Genomic DNA, 19366 nt, shown 5'->3' with positions numbered 1-19366 from the left:
CGCGCGAGCCCGGCCCCCGGCCCCCGGAAGCAGGATGGACTTTTGGTCACCGCTTCTGTATGAGTTGCACATCCAAGCTGCTTAAAAAGTTGTTTTAGTCTCTGCCTGCGGGCTTGCTCCCCCAAAAGGGGGGAATCGCGGCCTTTCCCAGGACGCTGGCAGGGAATCTGCTAAATTCCTGGCCTTGGTGTCCACACCGTTTTCCAGGCAGAGATGTTGGTCTCTCCCCTTCCAGTCAACTCTCCAGCCGAGGCACCGGGTGGTAGTAACCTGCTTCCCAGCTGCTCTGCGCTGCCGGGGGAAGGGGTCCTTAAAGACAGGAGGAAATTGGGCCCGCGCCGGTCTCCGCGCCCCGCCGCCGGCCCGCCTACGGCCAGCGTTATGCGGAGTTGGCCAAGCCTCGGGCTGAAAGGCCCCAGGAACGTGAACTGGCTCGCGTCCGCTCGCCGCTCTGCAAAGGGGAGCGAAGCGGGGGCGGCCGCCCACGCGGGGGCCGAGCGGGGCCGCCTGCCCTCGCCCCGGGCCGTTTCCCTTCATCGCTTCTCTTCTCTTCACCTTCTCCGTCACCTTCGAAACGAAAAAAAAGGAGGCTTTTTAACCACCTCGGGCTGCGCAGCGCCCGCGGCCTTCGCGCCTTCCGGGCCGGGAGCCCGGCTGAACCCGACGCTTGGACGGACGCGGAGCCGCCCCGGGCGCTGGGCGGCCCCGAGCCTCCCCTCCGTCTCTTTCCCCTCTATCGTTACCTTTTTCATAAATAATTTTAATATAGTACAGAGCGGCTCAAAACAGGAAACCCTGCTCTTTCAGTTTGGTCTGGAGTCAATTTTCCTAATCCCCGCGCTGGAGTTGCTAAGTTACCCTCCGCCGAGGCCCAGCGCCGCTCTTCTCGTGGCGGGGCGGCGGGGAGGAACGAAACCCGCTCCTTGAGCTTCGCTACCGGGCGAAAGGTCCAGCGCGGCGGGCGTTTGCGGCGCCGCCGCTCGGAAAGCGCCTTGGCCGGGGCTGAAAGGCGGCCGGCGCGAAGCCGGGCCTCAGCAGGCTTCGCCCAGGTCGGGCCGCGTCCGGCGCGAGAGGCGCTGAAAGGGCCTTCCGGCGGGGGCATCCCGGAGGACCCGGCGGATCCCGGCGTGGCCCGCTCTTCGGAGGCAGCCCGGAGCGCGGCCGAGCGGGACCTCTCGCCCCGGCGCAGCTCGGCGGCGGCCGGAGAGGCCAGCGCGTCCCGGCCGGCAGGTGACCGGCTGCCGTTTTTTCCCCCTCGAGGAGCTGGTGGGGGGGGTCTCCTTAGCTGCGGGAGGTGTGTTGAGTTCCCGTTCGGAGCTCGGCCTTTCTCGCCCGCCCGCCCGCGGTCCCGGGGCGGCGTAAAGCCGGGCTTTTCAATCCGGTGATTTTCTTGGCTCGCAAACTGTGAATCTGCTTTCATCCCGAGGTTTGAGACCTGGGTGTTTTCCGAGCAGCCCCACGTCTTCTTGAGCTATCCCTCTTTCCTTCCGTTGGACCTCCTGCTCTCCTTCGCCCAGGCCAACACCGAAGCTCTTCATAATTCGTCCTCTTTATTCATGCTTATACCCGCAGCGCATCGCCCTGCCGTCCCCGGTTACCGGAGCCGCGCGTGACTTCGGGGGCTGCTTGCCGGGGTTCAGCCAGGCACGCGGGGGCCCGGATGTATGGGCTGGGGCAAACCTACAGTCCGCTGCCGCGAGCTCGTTTCCGTACACGCGAGTGGCAACCGCGTGGTGATTTCTCAGCTCGCCAGCGCTCCCCAGATGACAAATTCCTGCGGCTTGCGATACAGGGCCAGGATTGGTTTGTTTTTTTTTTAATTTTTCTTTCCCCCGGTCCTACACGTGCAGCCCGTGAGGGAGAGAGGCAGAAAGACCTTTATCCTGACTCGTTCCCATCTCTCCGAGGGACAAGAAATAGCGTCGCTTCGGAGGCCAAGAGTTATGTTTGCGCTAGAGGCCGGTGTTGGCGGAAGCGTGCTGTGTGGGTTTTGCTCCAAAAGCCCTGGCAAAACTGCTGAGGGGCAACCAGAGAACAACGACAAGGGAAAAACCTGGCTGGGAGCTCGGGAGGGAGAGGGACGGGACGGTGCCCTCCCGCCTGCCTCGCCGAACCGCCGGCCCCGTCGCGCTGGGGAGCCGCGGAGGGCCCGTCCTGCCCGTCGCTCTGGTGGGAAGAGCAGATGGGCTCCTGGGGAGCGGGTCTCTGCCCGCCGCCCGCCCGGCCCTGGCCAGCGCCAGCCCGCCGGCTCCCTGCTCCTCTTCCTCGCGGTCCCTTCCCCTCTGCGGGAATCTCCTGCCTTTTCTTCCAGTCCCCCAGTTTGCAACTGGGCTGCTGTCCTCCTCCGGCACACAGCCACCTTCCCTCCTTCCCACCTCCAAAGCCGCTGCTTTCCAGGGAGCCTCTCGGCCAGCTCCTCCTTCTCTTCCTTCCAGCTACGTGAACCTTCCCCGGGCGGCCTGGCGCTGGCTGGGAGCGCCGCCGCGCAAGCGAGTAACGCCCGGCGTGGGCTGTCGGGGAGTCCCCGGGGTGGGTGTTAACTCCTACGTCCTGCCCTTAGGAGAGACGAGACGGCAGCCCGCGCGACGACGTTCCCGGTTCTCTGCCGGCTTTCCAGCTCCTTCCCCAGCGCTCCCGTTTCTGGGGCTGGTCAGCGCCTTTGTAAATCCCCCCGCTGGTCTTTGGGTGGTCGCTGCGGCCGTTGCTGCTTAGCCCGAGGCAGCTGCGCCTGCAGCCGGGGGTCTCCGAGCTTGCCGCCGCCTGGCCATAACCATCGGTATGCAGAGACTGAAAATCGGCCTTGCCGCATCTTAGCCCGGGACGGTCAGGAACGACTGTCTGAGGGCTGCGATCCTCGGGCGGCCGCTCTGCGCGCAGGCGTTTTGGCGTGCAGGATGGCGAGGTTGGTAACTCCTGCTCCCACGTCCTCCATCTGGCCTCTCCGCCACGTGTCCTCTCCTTCTGCCTGGTGGAAATACAGGGCTTTGGTCACTCGTGCGGAGTCGCAGGAATCAGGCGCTGCGGTGCGCGCCTTTCGGCTGCAGCCCGCAGCATGAAACATGGGTGTCATCCCTCCAAAGACGTGGTTTGCCCGTGGGAAATCACGCCATCTGAGTACGTGAAAGCGAAGGAAAGGCAGGACGGTGCCGTGAGAGCCGCAGCGCTATTCGCTATGGCGTCCCGGCGGCGGGGCTCATCCGGTTTTGCTGGGCCAGTAACTCTGAGGGTTTCAGGCAGCATGTCAGCCTTCTCCCAGGCCTTCTGCAAATCTGGCGTTTGTTATTGATTTTTTTTAAAGCTGCAGCAGTTTGTTATTATTATTAATTCTGTACACATTTTTAATAGCACTAATAGATTGAAAATGAGAAATGCTCTCATTTCTTTAAGCTCCCTGTAGTTGATTTAAGTGCATGTATCTCTCCGGTATGGAAACAAATGGGAGAGAAAGATACGGGTTGATAATGGCATTATTCAAGTACAGACATATGAGTGTAAGGGAGAGAGAGCAGGCAATAAAGGGAGATGTGTTTGATTGTCACCTTGTACAAGGAGCGGTTATTAAGAAAAGTGAGTTTGTGCTGCCTCCTGGAAATACAGGGAAACTGTTAAACCTGCAGCGTTACTCCCCTTTGGATGGGAAGTCTCTTGCAATATTTCCCTGAAGGAAAGTGTTGTCATTTGTCCAATAATCAGAAACTTTCTCTTGCATTTGCCCATGTGCTAAAATGGCTCAGCCTCATCTAACGAGCTCAGAAAGGATGGAGGAGAGCGTTACGGTGGCTCGTAGCTGTCTGCGTTAACACTAATGCTTCGTTGCTATTATGGTTCAGAGGATTTTCCCAGGAAGGGAGAATGTGACTGTTGGTGTGAATTTGGAGTAGGTAACTACAGAAGTATAAAGCGGTGGAAACTGTGGCCTGCAGCGCTGCCCCAGCACAGCGTGTAACCGGTTTCCATGCCACCGCTCTGTTCAGGACCCGTCCCGACTACCTTTGTCACCGAGACCGATTTTGGTATCAGCAGCATCTCCACTGGCAACGTTGGATGAGCCAAACCCGGCGCGATCCGGGTGCATCATTACTGGAATCGCAGATGTTACAGTGAAATCCAGTTACGGGCGAGAGCCTGAGATAAACCTGCGAGCGGACCCCGCTCGGACGGCCCCGCGCAGCCCCGCGGACGCGGGCTCACCCGAGCTCGGAGACCCCGGCTGGCTGCGGAAGGCTGCACGGAGTTTGGGAGGGAGACAGCCGGGGTGCCGCCGCCGCCCGGGCTCGGCGTGGAGGAGCGCCTGGGGCGCAAGATGTCCTGTAAGCGGCAGCGCGCGACGTCCCTGGTCCCCGGGGACAGGTCTGGCGCTGGCGCGGTGTGGGGCTGCGAGCCCTCCCGAAACGATGGCAAATAGCGCTGCTAGGCACGCGACTCCCGCGTCGGCGCGCCGGGTAACCCTCTGGGCCTGCCGGAAATTAAAGCAATCAGATTAACAGTGGGACATGAGCCGTGTTCAGGAAAAAACCCAATTTTAAGGCATCACAAAGGGGCCCCAGTTTGAACCAGAGCTTCTGTTTACCAGGAAGTTTGCCTTTTGTTTGATCTATTTTGCACATCCCTATTAAATAACTAATTATTTAACATCTTTTAAAGCTTTGCTATATATTACAGCAGGCAGGACACAAATGGCTGCTTTTAATAATATAAAAGCCCATTAGCTTCATTTACTGTTAATGTTAAAATAAACATGAGGCAATTTAGATATACTATTCCAATTTCACGGAAACTTTGATGTTTTTCTTCTCCACTCACATAATTAAGGGAAAAAACTACTAATGATATTAAGTTTGTACAGTGTTAATGACAGAAACAAGCTGCAGTAGAAATTGCAGCCATTAATATGGAAAAATAAAATATTTAACACAGGAGATAAATGAAAGCAATTTTAATAAAGTAAAATGAAGAAAATTAATTTTAGAAACTTTCCGCATTCTTAAAAAGCTCCCGTTTCATGACACAGCTTGTGTATTTTTCTGATTGCGATTGTTTCTGGGCGGTATGGAAATCTATCCTCATTGTTAGTTTTAACGCCTGCCTGTTTTCTCTTTCTGTTGCCCGCTGGTTTCCGGCAAGGCCACACGCTGCCCAGATTTGCGCCAGCAGGCGCGGAGGGTGGCCTTAGCCCCCCGCGACGCGCTATCGCAGCCCGATAGGGAGGCAGTCGCGCCTCCAGCGGCTCCGATAGGCGAACGCGTGGGGAAATCCTTGCCGGGATCTGGGATGTCACTGGCGGCCCCGGTGCAACGCCGGGCGTCCGAGCGGCTCGGAGCTGCGGCAAGCCCCGGCCCGAGGCGGCAGCAGGATGCGGCCTCACCTCTGCCCCTGGCGTTTTAATGGACAGCGAGCGAAAGGTCCCGGTTAGTAAAGTTTGCCATCAGGTTCGGGCTTGGGGTTTTGCCCAGTTTGGGGTTTCACAGTAAACCCTGAACGTGGTCCGGGTTTCCCAGGTGCTTGTCGGAAGGTGTAGGAAGTGTTTGCGTTCCCGGATGGAAGGACGTTCAAAATTCACCCGCGGTTTCGTGTGAAAACTTCCCGCCTGTGAGGCATGCTCCGGGCCCCGAAACGGGTGAGGCGGCGCCGTCTTTGGAGCGGCTGGAGGGGTCCCAGCGCTGCCGCCGGGCTCGGGGCTGCTCTCGGGCACCGGCTGCAGCTTTGCAGCGCGGGCGCGCAGCGCGCAACGGCAGAAGGAGCTGTGCGGTGCGGTGTTTATGCCCCTCTGGCTTGCACCGCCCGTGTGCTGGTTTGCTCGTGAATTAAGTGATGCTGCACTAGAGCTGTATGGGCTTAAAGGGTGGGCAGCAATACGACAGAAATCAGCTTCCGGCGCGGGTGGCTCCGGGCTGATATCTGCCGCATGGTGCATATCTGAATCCGGAGCTTGAACTCAGGTTCAGACCGACCCTGCTTAAAGGGGAAAATCCTGGGACAAAACACCAGGAGAAAAGCTCTTCGTCTGAGCATCCAACAACATGAGGGTCGGATCCAAAATCCGAATCCTAAAGAAATTGGAGCAGGAACCCTCTGGCTGCAATGGAGCTGGCTTTTCCAGTCGCACGTTTTGCCCTGGTCTTGCAGAGCGGTCGCCCATGCCGTTGAGTTTGCTGTGCCTCAGCGGGTGTGTGTATGTGTGTGAAGCAAGGAGTGGGAGAGCAGGCCCCATCCGCGCCAGGCTAAGGCACGTTTCCCCGTCGGAGGGAGCTGGGGCTGAGCAGAAGCGGGCAGGAACAAAAGCGCTTTGGTTTGGTCAGAAGTCCCTCTCTGGGGTGGGTTAGAGCAGAGATAACCCAGCAGGTCCCGACTGCCGAGCGCCAGCCTGGGCTCACGTCCTCATGGGGGCCCCAGGGCTCTGCCGCAAAAGAGAGTAATGAAAATAGCGCCGGTTCTCGATTAAACATCCTTCCTGCCCCAGGCGAGCGGCACAAACGGCAGACTGTGAGTGGGAGTGATAGCTCGTGCGCTCGGAGGGGAGCTCTTGCTGCTCGGCTCGGCCGCCTGGTCCGCTGCGTCCTCGCATCCGGGCTCTTCAGGAGCTGCAGCAAGGCCGTTCTCTAAGAAACTTCCCCAATTTCCAAAGTTAGGAGCAAAGGCTGGCACCCACTTAATATCTCAGCCTGTTTGTCCGAGGTCTCTTCCACATCATCAGCTCCATCACGCTAACATGTGGCAGCCCTTGAAAGAAAACCATTTTTAGAAACAATGCCGTGATTTATTTTATTCTGATTCATTTGTTTACAGGAGATGATTAATTAAATAAATTATTTTCATTGCCATTAATTGTTTTGCAGACAACCCAAAGAGATAATCATCGCATGCTGACAATCACTTGCCATCAATTATCCACACGCTGCTGCTGTCAATGAATCACAGCCCCTACCTGGTGGGAGAGTCACTGCTGGTGCCACTGAGGCATTTCGCCAATAATGTATAACGGGGGAGGATATTAGGCGCTCTTTTCAGACAGGCTGAGAGATTGATATGCAAGCCAAAGGGAAACGCATTAAACAATTTAACCGCCTGGAAATCCAGCATAATGAACATCCAAAGGTATCTTATTACTAGTTCACTGTAGCTTGCCTTTATTTATTTGTTAGTATTTAAATTTTGTTTAAATTAGTTCCTGTGTTGGCAAGGCCCTTGCCACCACTGAAGGTCCTCTTCTTCCTCCACTGAAGGCCCCAGTTCGAGTCCCTCTGTCTGTGCTTGTTGAGGGCAGGCCGAGGGCGGGCGAGCGGGGACGGGGGCGTCGAGGCGCCGGCTCAGCTCTGCCGCCCCGGTTCCTCCCGGCGAGCCCTGAGCGCTGGCGGGGAAGGGTCTGCGCGAGCAGGGACTGCAGGTCATTGCGTTCGTGTGGTTACGGTCTCCAGAGATGTAGCCGATCAGCCAGGCCCACGTGATGGAGGGAAAAGCAGCCCTCTAACCATCCTGCTCCTCAAGTCAGGCCTCGGGTGCTCGAATGCGGAGGCAGATTTGCAGCTTTGTTATTTTGGTGTTAGAGCAACCAGGCCAAGGTGCCGAGAGCAGGCGCTGCGCACAGGAGTATTTCACACACCCCGGTCTTCAGTGGTGGTCCAGGCATGAAGCAAGAGCCCTTGCTACGTGAGCGCGTCTCTGCTTCCCAGCGCGTCTTCCCCTCGAAGTTGCGCTGTCGGAGATGCTGCGTTTTGCAGGTGGGCAAAGCCTTCTGCAGCATATACAGTGTATACAGTGCCTGCAGAGCTGCGGCTCAGCGCGCAGGGAGACCTGCTGGGCTCAATGATCCCATTGCCCAGGTGATACTGCATACTGCTCCGTGGGAACGGGGCGAGGAAAGCAAGTGGTCTGCTTTCCAAAGCTGCCGTTCCGTTCCCAGGAGATTTTTGGCAAGTTGCTCAAAACCGCGTTATTCTCAAACAGGAGCGAGCCCTCCTGTGGGAGTGCAGCAGACGCGGCTGGGTTAACGGAGCCAGCGGAGGAGCCGGAGGGACCGTGGGGTGGCACATCCTCTCCGGCTGCTTTGGCGCAGATGGGAGGCTGAGTCCCTGTGTCAGGTCCGGAGCCAGGCATGGGCTTTCAAGGTAGGCGGTTGTGCTAGGTGCACCACGGTGTGCATTTCGTGGTTGTGAATTAGGGCAGCATTTGTCTCATGCAAAGCAATTTTTGAGGTTTTTCAAGCTCATCCAAGCAGCAGTACGTTGTCTTGTCCCAGAGTGTGAGACCCCAGACCGTCACCCTGTGCCCTAGGGCTGGAAGGAGGAACGGAGTCGTGTCTCCAAGGCAGGGACACAGTGAGATGGGGACAGAGATGGGAGTAGGACATGTAACCGCCTTCAGTGCCCTTTCTCAAGCCGATGGTCAATTTGTTTTTTTTGTTTAATTTGTCCCAAACGGGGACATGCCCATGGGTGTCCCCACAGTGCTCCTGCTTCCGCCCAGAGCCGGCGAGGGGACGCTGGAGGACCCCAGTGTGGTGGCCCCCTGCTCAGCCAGCTGGGGAGCACGAGGCACCCTGCAAGGAAAGTGATAGTGATACTGGACCAATGTGTTCGGTGATGTCTGAGCTTTTTAAACATGCCAGAAGGACATTAAACTGAATGTATTCAGTGCTAAGAATTATGGTATCTTTAGAACCTAAAGTGTATAATTAAATTATAGCATGTGAGATTGGAATTGCTTTTTCACTTGTAGGAGAAAAAAAATAAGACGTTTTAATAACATGTCATAAGTTTTACAGTTATTGGATTTTCAAATTGTTTACAAAAGCAATACTGTTAAATTGCATAGTTTTTTTCTTAAGTCTTTTGATAAAAAGAATAAACTAACAATAATGTTCCCAGGAGGTAAAACAAAATTGCATTTCCTTTTTGTTATTTGTTTAATTATCCATTCAGCCAGTCAGTATATAAAAGTCATTTTCAGCAGATTTGTTCTGAAAGTCTCTGGCTCCAGCTGTAACTGCAAAGAGCACTCAACTTTTATTTAACATTAATAAGGCAAGGAGAATCCTGGGGGATGAAGGTACTAACGCCACCTTTCCAGCCATTTCAGCAGCCTTCAGGGGGCTGTAGGAAGGAGGGGGCATCATGCTGGTAATTCCGGCTTTTAGGAGGAGGGGGGGAACTACGGACCATAGCCTGCTATTCACTTTACATAGGGCATCACTGGGGACTTCTTCCTAAAAATCAACAGCACACAATGGCATAATAACAGTATGTTTTTACAAACGCTAATATCAATTAAGGCTGCATAAATCTTAACGGGTTTGGTGAACTCCCCAAGTATTTTTCCTTGTGGTTGCTGTGAATCTGATGGGATTTTTTCCTGACCTTTTCTTCCCCTCATTGGTATGACAACGGAGCCGGCACTGCAAGGTGCTGATTTCTGGTACCGTGACTTGTGCGAGGTTTACATTTGAAGTGTTGACTTGGCTCAGGATAAAGACAGAAACTGTTCACAAGGCTGGTTAGTTTGTTTATATATGTCTTGATTTTGAGGAGATTTAATCAACAGATTTTATTGATAGATTTCTGCCTTCTTCAAAACTCTAGTAATTTTATCTGCTCGTCTATATTTAAGTGCATATTTTCAGCAAGGGTTGTTTCAGTAGCCGTTAAAAACATGATTTTCTTGACAAAGGGAGTTTTGCAGAGCTAGAAACCTCTCAAAGCACTCAGTAATTCCTGTCTGTGTAGATGCTGTAGGATTAGTATGTGCTAGACAATACTTCCACAGATGTTTTCTCTCTTCTCTCAGCATCTTATTCCAGAGACACTGCTGATATGCAGTATCATCTTTCAACCTTATATAATACTACAGAGCTATTTTCACGCAGTGGAACGAGCCTATCTGTTTCTGGCAGCTTTGCAGGACACCCCGTTGAAATGAGCTTTCTCTTTTGGACTTAAAGTCATGCAACCTGTGGAGAAGAGCACCTGAGCTGGGGGCCGTGAGGGGAAAACAACCAGAAATAGGTTATAAACAAGCATTAAACTGAGCCACCTTCTTTGCCTGCGCACAGTCAGTGAAATGAAATGACAGGAGAAAGCCACCCGGAGCTTTAGCAAGCAACGATGTTTTAAGCGGAGCAAGTGCAGGCGGGGATCCAGCCCGGGGTGGGAGAAGCATTCGTTTTCCCGGGTGGCTTTGCAGCAGGGCAAAATTATTCAAGATGAAGTGGCTGCTGTGACATGGGCTGAGCGCCCTGTCTCTTGCCCACCGAGCCTTGCTGCCCTCCCGGCTGGGCAGCAGGGTCTCCTGGTGCTGCGAAGCAGAGGTTTGGCTGCAGTGAGCTTGGCTGGGGCACTGGAGGGGCAGGGGCTGTGAGCTGGCAGCTCGAAAAGGGATTAATTTCACCCTGTCCAAATAATAAACCATTCTGCAAATGCTGCAGTCAGGTAAGTATTTCATCTCTCTGCATGACCACCCTGGGGCTGACTTCATGGCCGGAATAGGTCCAAGGAGAGAGACTGCTCCTCTGAGTAGCTGACAAAGCTTATTGTCTTTTAAATGCTTTCCCGACAGCGTGAGGGAGGTTATTAGGAAAAGTGAATTCTTTCAATAAGTTCTCAAGTCATAAAGATGTTTGACTCCTCATTTGCACATTTCTCTTGGAATCAATCAAAGCAGAAAAGCTTGAGGATAAAAATCAATAAAGGAAAATAAGTATGTGCAAGGCATCATAAGACATACAGATAAAGAAACATAGGTGCGAGGCAATCATTCAGCGTGTGTTAATAGATGGGAAGATGATAATTCAGAATTGATCAGATGCTGCCTAAGCCGACGCAATTGCGAAGTCCTGGTTTGGGAAGATCTCACAAAGGGATACTTGGATTAGCTCTACTTGTTACAGTTCCCAACCCACTTAGCTACAGGCTTTGGCAGGTATATTTACAGCATAAGCAAAAAGCAAAATGAGACTTGCTCTGGGTTAAACACCTAATAAAGCAGGACTTTGCTAGTAAGTGCTCTCACTACTCCGGTAGATATTCATTGCCCACTCCTTCTTGCACAGTATGGGTTCAAAGGCTGTCACTGTACCACAGTCTGGTCCTCCTCTGAAAGCTGTGCAATCAGCTTCTAGAGAGCTTGGCCTTCCAGCAAAGCATCGCAGGACGTTGGGGGATTATTAATCTTCCCAACACCCTGGGCTGGAATCGGCTCTGTCCGAAAGCACCAGCGGGGAAACTCAGGCGTAGGAAAAGTGAAGCATCTTTGGCTGCAGCACACGGCAGAGTTCAGCATCGCCCATCTCTGTTCATCTGCTGTTGATCTCCATTGGCCATGCAGGAGTCAGGATGATCTGGTTAGTGCCGGGGGTGGGGCGGGGAGGGGGGGTCTGTGGTTCTCTGTAGTGTTTCCATTTCCCACATATTGTTTCATTTCCTGGAGGATTTTCTGGATGCCTGGAGCCACCTCCTAATCACAATCAGTCTCCTCATTTGAAGAGCAGTCACACTCCTCACCCCTTCAGTAAACTGCTCTGACCTAAATGACCACTTTAGCAGGACTCTGTGGCCCTACTTGTCAGGTCTTACTTGTGGATGGTGGTAGTTTTGCTCGATTTGAGGACTGCAGACTCAGGCCTGCTCTGCCATGCATGGGGCTGTCTTGGTCAATGCCATGTCTGAAGGCGACATTACAGCAGCAAAAATCGACTCACAGACCTCAGGCTCAATCAGCTGAGGTCTTATAGCGTCCTCAGATGCTGCTGACTCTTTGGAAGATGGAGAAGACCCAGAGGCTCATTGGACCCATCATGACAGCAGATGAGAAATGTGCAACATAGCTATACCCTGTAGGTTGCTGAAAGCCCTCAAAATTCGGAGCACGTTTTTCACAGGATGTTCCCAGACATGAGGGCTCAGAACCCAAACTGTCACGGCTGTTTTAGGACAAGACAGGAGCCTTCTTTCCTGTGGCTACCCTCAAATACACAGATTTGACCTTCCCAGTACGTCTTTCCAGATGAAACTTAGCTTGGCATAGAAGGGAAACCGAAGGACCCATTTTTTTTCTAGGAAGTCATTTAATAGGATAAACAAGATATATACCACCTGTGTATCTCCTCTAGAGATTAATTTTGTGGCGGGGCTGAGGGTCAACTTGTACTCTAATTCCTACTGCAGTTAACTCTACTGTTGCATGGGACCGTCCATTCAACTTGTTGAAACAAATTACACTTCAAGGATAATTGCTGTGAGATTTGCCCTTCACCTGAGTCAGATGAAAGCTGTAGCACCCAGAAGGCCGTGGAGAACCCACGTGTGCAGCACTGACGCCATTTCCCCTCCATCGGAAATGTCCATCGGAGCATCGGACGTAACCCAGCTTCCTGAACCAGGCGCTCGTCTACCCAGCCGATGCTGGGAGCTGGGCTGGACAGGATCACAGAGGGAGCAGTTGCTGAATCACCACCACTGGAAATTTTTAAGAACAGGTTAGACAAACATGTCAAGAAGAGTTTAGGCAAAGTTGAGCCCTGGGGCAAGGGGTTAGGTGACCAGGCAAGGTGTGTCCCTTCCTCATCTGCTGGACTGTGGGGAAGAGCAGAGGGGCCGTTCCTGACTGCTCCCACCCCAGGACTAACCCAGGACTGGGTCCTGCCCAGAAAGAGGGTGTGCAGGTGCCCTGGTAGCTTGGGCTTTTTCTCTGCCCTTCAGCCAAAAAAAAAAAAAAGGAAAAACAAATTTCTTGGTAACAGCTGTGTTTCCTTAACAAACAAATGTTCCCTTAAAACATCCAAGATGACGAGTTGACAGTAATGAACTAACATCTGTCCAATCAGCACACTTTTTGGCAGCTCCAGAGCCTCCAAGTGAATGTTCCCTAATGTTCACCAGATACACACAGCACCTGCTATTCACAATCAGCCTTGTACCACTACATCTAAATTAAGAACAGATGTGAGGGCTGAGATAAAAAGCTTCCCCAAACAATCTATCAGTTTAATAGCATTGATCAAACAAAACAATCTCAGAACATCGCTTGTTTTGCTCCTGGCACCTTCTGCCTTGCTGGGGCATGAACTTTGCTGTTAACCCTCGCAACACCGCCAGGAGAGAGCGCTGGGGCTCTCAGGATCTCGCAGGGCATTTGAACAGTGCGTAACAGGGGGGATCGCTAGTGCTGGGACTGTGATACTTAGGGATGTATAGGAGTTTTTGCAAGGACCTGTTGAGGGTAATAGAGGGGCAGAAAGACCACACGTGGATGCGTGAGCTCCAGGGTGGCTCTGAGCCTACCTGTGGCTGAGGAAAAGCAAACGCAGTCCTAGGGCATAGCACAAAAGGTATTTCCCTTGGAGACAGTGGAGTATTGCTGCCGGTGCGCATGGCAGGGGGGAGACCCGCATATTGGTGCAGATCTGGTCACTCGTGTCCAAGACCAAAGAAACCAACCTGGATGGTGCTTGTGGCTGCCTGCTTTACTCGATCGCTCCTCTCCTGTTGGCAGTGACACGGGGCTCGCCGTCGCTGCGCTGGGTGCTCTGCAACCAGAACAAGCTGCTGCCCTGCAGCCTCGATGCCAGATGGGCCGCGTGGCAGAGCCCAAGAAATCAGCGCTGCGGTACCTGTCCCAAGAAATCGGTGCCGTGGGACTGGTCAGGGTGAGCGACCCAGTGATGGGTGTCTGAGAGCAGCGCGAGTCTCCGCAACCCTCGCTGGTGTCAGAGACGATGCTGTTCCAGTTGCTTCCTGATAATTAAAAGCAGAAAAAGTGCCACTGCGTGTCCTTTAGGCCTACGGAGGATTGTAAACAGTGAAGTATTGATGGCGCAGATCTGACCGGCCGCGCTTGAGCTGCGCTAGACTTCGCAGCTCACGTTTACTTACATACTTGCTTTACATAACTCGGCAACAAGGGTACTTTACACCCACACCGAATAAACGAGCATATGCCGAGAGCGTATAAACGCCGTAAAACAACGCGAGAAGGCAGCCCTTAGCCACGCAGAGCGCTCACGGGGAATCCGAGAATGAACCTCGGGGTCTGAGCCAGCCCTGCTGTGACCACGACGTGGGCGCCCCGCCGCGGGGACACCCCCCGGGCTCTCCTCTTGCCTGGTGCCGTTCCTGGGTGCGCGACACGGAGCGAGCCCAGCTTTCTCCGTGAATGCAACCGGCCCGTCCCGGCAAGTGGAACTTCAGGCCTGTTTATTTTCTATTTAATTAGCTCAGCTCCAGTCTTCGGCTCCGGGGTCAGCAGGTCCCAGCCCTGAAAGGTGCTGCCACTCCTGGTTTGCTGGTTTTCATTTCCCAACAGCCTCTTTTATCCCCTCGGCTCAGCATACTAAAAACCCCGCTGGAGAGGGGTCCCTCCAGGCTGTCCTCCCCTCTAACAGGGGCATGTTTCTAGGCCTGGAGAACAACCCGAAGAGCAGCTAATCTACTTGCTTCTTCCTCGGGTCTTGTCTTAAAAGGAAGGAGTAACCTCTGCTCCCCTTTGAAAGGGGGAAGTGGAAAAGAGCCTTGAACGTGTTGCTGGGGGGGAGCCCCCAGGGAAACCCCGGGCTGTTGTGCTGCTCAGCGGCAGTGGCCCTTGCCTGGGGACAGAGCTGTCCCCGGGAGCCCAGGCGCCCTGGCAGGGTCGGGGCAACCCAGGCGTGGGGCATCGGAGGGGGACTGAGCAGAGCACGGCTGGAGCTTGTATGGAAATGTGTCCCACACCGATTACAGTGCAGGTTAAGTAAATGAAAGCCTTATTAGTCATAAAAGATGTGTTATGGAAACACTTAAGGGGACCACTCGGATAGAAAGAGCCAATTTAGAAATCTATTAGGTGCAAAAAGCACAGCATATGTGGTGCAATAAGGGAGAGCGATGCAATCACCAAAACATATGGACACCTTCCCACGTCTAAACATATCTATTAGCTTTGTGTATCCGTTCCTGCGAGCACTGTCACTCAGGGTTATTAATGTGCTGTCTGAGCACTTGCAGGGTACAGCCACTGGCTCTTCTCTGGGTCACGACCACAGCTTGCAGCTTTAACCAGCCTTTTCTCAGACTCGAGAGGTGTAGGTTAGGTCAGAGACCTCTCGGGCGCTGCTCGTTGTCAGCTCGCGCGGGGTGATTTCCCCACCACGCGTGCGGAGAGTGACCCGACCAAAAGTACTTAATGAAAGGCGTTTGCTTGCTGCTGGAGATGTGCCAGGAGGCAAGTGTCTGCAGGTGGCAGAGGCTGAGCTAACGAAAGCTGCTCTGCACGGTTTTCCGTAGCTCTGTCTGCAAAACGGTACAGGCAGCTGCAGACAGGAGGTTGTTGCACCCGTCAGCCGCGCACGCTGCGTTATTAAGCCTTTTTTATTTCCTGGGCTGTGAAAATTAGAGATCGACGCAGACACCTGGAGATAGCAGGTCTGCCTGGCGATCAGATGCCATCCTTCCCCCTGCGGCGCCCGGTGCCAAGAGGCAGCAGGGGAGCGTTGCCTTCCCGGGGGCGCTCCTAAGTCTCCTCAGTGCCATGATCCCCTGCTTGTGATCAAGGTCCACAGCCCGGCAGAACACGGCAGACCCCGAGACCATGAACGCACGGGAGACCACCGCCCGCGGTCCAGCTCGTCGCCCTCCCCGTCGCGCTCCTCCGGCCAGAGGCCCGGGCAGGCCGGCGCGGCGGGGAAGGCGGCGGGTCCGGGCGACGGGCCGTGTGCTGCGCGCAGGCAGCCACAAGAGAGAGCCCGTACTCCGAGCGCGCCGCCAGCGCCGGAGCCCTCGGCTGCCCGGGCCTCCCCCGGGCTGGAGGCAGGCGGCCGCCGTCGCGCCGCGGGGCGCAGCGGGGTCCGGGCCTTGCCAGCGCCGTCGGGCTACGCGGAGGCCGGGGAGCGACGGGGTGACCTGAAAGCATCTGGGTGCTAGTTCCTCGTTGGGTCACTTCAGCGGGTTTGTAAAGTTTGTGGTTTCCCGTCGGCTGGTTCGGAGGCTGCTTGGGGAGCAGAAGTTGTGGTGGACCCGTTCTGCTGACCCCTTCCTAACCGTCGCCTTCCTGCTCGCCTTCCCCTGCAGCTAGCACAGCGGGTTACCCGCACACCGCGGCTGCTTGTAAAAGTGAAATAAATGACTTAGAGGGCAAGAGGCCAGAGCCTTAAGGAATATAACTGTCCTCTAAAAGTCATTGAAGCCGTACTGCTTTATTCCAGCTAAGGACCTGGCTCAGAGCACGTGTGGGAACGCACGCGTAGCGTCTAGAGCTGGAAGAGAGTGATGTCAAATTAAAACTTTCTGCCAAATCCTCCCGAGTCTCGGGGAGAGTTTCCTCTCACGTCCCTGGGTGCCGCTTGGTCGGCTCCGAGCTGGGCACGCGGTGACGCCCCTCAGGACGCCCCCGGGCAGCAGGCAGCCACGGTCCTGCCAGCGTGGGGCACCGGAAGGGTACGTGATCCGGCACGGAGCCTCCTCCTGATCGCCCTCGGGAAAAAAAACACTTTACTTCAAAGCACCAGCTCGCGTTTATGGCAGCTCTGTGCTCCGCGTCACGCCAGCAGTGACTTGATCTACCCATAGGACCTAAGGCCGGATTTGTCGCGTCATTAACCGAAAGCAAAGATGGATGAGCAAAGGTGGAAGGTGAAAGGTCCATTTGGAGGCTCTCGCAGATGAAAATAGAGGGGTCTCAGCTCATTTAGTATAAGAAGAGCAGCAAACTACAGCCTCAGCCTTGGGGCGTACAGCCGTGGAGTTTCTGTATACTGATTTCACACCTTCGCTCGTTTGCCTCAGCTTTCCTTAGTGCTTTCACGCAGACAAAACGCAGGCAAATTTAAGGGCCAGCAGAGAAGGAACAACCTTCAGCTGCGGCAAATTCGCGATAAAAGTCAATCTTCCGTGCACCTTTGCTTTACTGTGCGTTGCAAGAGATTAGACATTTCTTTTATCCAGCTGGATTTTCACCCTGAGCACGCTGAGCTCCCCTTGACGTGAATCAACCGAGCACGATGGCCCCGTGTTTGTGCCCGGGAGCCCGGAGCAGCCGCCGGTCTCCCGACAGCGCAGGAGTCACCTGAGGAGAAACACCCTGGTATCTGACGCTGGAGGAGTCTGGGGATTTTATTTCTTTTGAGGCGTATTGCAAGCTGCTGTGATTTCCAGCCGTGCACAATTTTAGGAAAACCCAGTTAGCCATGTAGGCGCGTTATTCTGAAGTGGGTGACTGCGTCCTGAGCAGGAGAGGAGGAGGCTGGACGTCGGTCCAGCGCTAAGGCTACCTGACTCGCTCAAAGCTCGGCTGCCCGCTGCCGGCCACAGAAGAAAACAGGCTCGGGGTTACCTGCCTCGCTCGCTTCTGCTGCGGTTTCCGGAGCTGTGGCCCTGGGAGCGTTCCCTTTCCTCGCTGGTGCAGGGTGAGCTGAACGTCGCTGGGGCTCTTCACGGCGAGCGTTGGCTTGCTGCTGTTACGCTTTCTTCCTGCTGTACGCTGCAACCCGAAACAGGCCGCTGCTGTTAGCACCGGGCAAAATAAAGACTGTGCTGTTTCCTGCTTCCTCTGCAGTCAGCATCCTCTTTCGCCACTCTAGAGCAGATAAATGCAGAATATAGATTGGCAAATGCAACTGTAGGGCACTTCTAACACCAGAAATACAGCGATTTTACTGCACCAGTGTGATCCTTGGCACGTATCGCACGCAGTGTCTCCGGGTGATGAACGCCGCAGCGCGAGCGTGGGCGCTGCAGGCAGGCCCAGGACAGCCCCGGCGTGACCTGCGTCCCGTCCCAGCGCGCTGCAGCCTCGGGTAGACGTGTTACCTGCGCTTGCAGAGGGACCCGCTCCTTCTGCAGGGGAGCTGGCACTGAGGGTTTCCTGGGGCCGCCTGGGATTTGCTGAGTGTTTATCCCGCCGAACGAGAGGCCAGATCCGGTTTACTAGGCGCAGAGGCTGAGCTGGCTGCTGCATCTTCATTCCAGCCGCTGCTTTGTTTGGACTTCGCAGCACCACTCCCAGCTGCAGCATGTTTGATCTTTTCCCAGGGCTCAAGGAGATAAGAGCACGATCACCAGTGAGTTAGAAAATCCACCCTTGCTCGCCAGGGCCGGCGGGCGAGAAGAGCGCAGGGTTGTGACCCGCTGAAGGAACCGTTGTGTTTTCTCACGGTCCTGTAGGTCAGGACTCCAGGCTGCTCTTTCGCCAGGGTGAGTCGGGGAGGCTCAGCGGAGCGGGTCTGAGTCACAGATCCCCCTTGCAGCTCCTCTAATAAACAGTGATTTGCAGTGGAGTGGCCAAGGGCAGACTTCGGTCCCGCGTCCTGGGCTGCCTTTCCAGTCCTTCCTTCCCCGCTTAGTCACTTGTGTCACCGTGGGAGCTGGGCTGCTCTGCGGTCTACTTCCATTTATAATCTGCAATTCAGAACAGAGAAAGTCAAGGAAAAATATCTACAAAGTCATCTTGCCTTCCCCCAGAAGAAATACAGCTGGGTAGAAAGGGGGAAGAAAGAAAAGGAAGAGGCGACTAAGAAAGGGGGAAGGAGGTTGGTTAATCTAATAAAAGGCAGGACTGATAAGACTGGCACAATACCGGGCAAGATGAGAAAGTCTGCCCAGGTCCCTTAGCCTGGTCCACAGCTATCCCCTGTCTGCGCGTGGTCCTTTCGACCCGCGTCTCGGGGATGTGCTGCTCGCTGGCCGTCCCCAAGGAAAGGCATTGCCGCTTCGCACGTGGGGGCTGCTCTGTAAGCCGGGCTCTAAGGTTAGTGTGATTTGCTAGCAGAAATCTGGAGGCCGCTCAGCACTGGCGTGGTGCAGTCCCAGCTCTGCCGCCGCAGGACGTAGATCCACGCTCAGATTTTTTGCAGCGATTGGTCATCACCAAAGTCAGCGTTGTAACTCCGCTGTGGCTCAGATTCAGGTCCCGAAAAAGCACGTGTCTCGTTTATAACCCTCAAATGTACCGCTTAGGGCCGGCCGCTCCTACTGTGCTGTTAACGCCGGGGCAGACGGGTCTGAGCGCGGTCAGAAGGGCTGAGCCCGCGCGGCGGTTTGCGCTGGGACGCGTAACCTGCCCGGCGCTGTCTGGGCTGGCTAAGGGCTGCCCTAGGCCCTCCACGTGCACGGGGACAGCGCTAGGGACAGCTGGAGCGGAAGGGAGCCACCAAACCTGCTTCTCGGGACGTGAAACAGCCTTCGCTAGCTGCCTGCCGCGGAAACGCGCTTTCGTCCTGGAGTAACGGGGGAGAACGCCCCGCCAGGCTTCATGCCTGGCGTCGAAACAGGAGGAAAAAACCTATTTGGGCATGCCCATAAATGGCTAATTTTATTAGGCAAGGCTGAGGGAGCAGGGTGACCTGGTTAGGGGTGATTCATGGGCTCGGGTGCCTTCGGTGTTCTTTATTAAAGGTGTCTTTCCCGCA

General features: G+C 54.8%; 1 long non-coding RNA gene across 2 annotated transcripts; it reads right to left on the bottom strand.

The window, feature by feature from the left end:
• Positions 1–6796: 6796 nt before the first annotated feature.
• Positions 6797–18852, bottom strand: LOC138068915 (uncharacterized). Of its 2 annotated transcripts, XR_011143773.1 has the most exons (4): positions 17769–18852; positions 17293–17535; positions 13428–13724; positions 6797–12446 (listed from the first exon to the last, which is right to left on the bottom strand). It is a non-coding gene; the product is annotated as an uncharacterized lncRNA (long non-coding RNA). The 2 variants fall into 2 exon arrangements; XR_011143772.1 differs by having other exon boundaries at positions 17293–18852.
• Positions 18853–19366: the final 514 nt, after the last annotated feature.

This window comes from Struthio camelus, chromosome 12 (genome assembly GCF_040807025.1).
Source record: "Struthio camelus isolate bStrCam1 chromosome 12, bStrCam1.hap1, whole genome shotgun sequence".
Classification (NCBI taxonomy): domain Eukaryota; kingdom Metazoa; phylum Chordata; class Aves; order Struthioniformes; family Struthionidae; genus Struthio; species Struthio camelus.
This window is presented reverse-complemented; position numbering and strand designations above follow the sequence as displayed.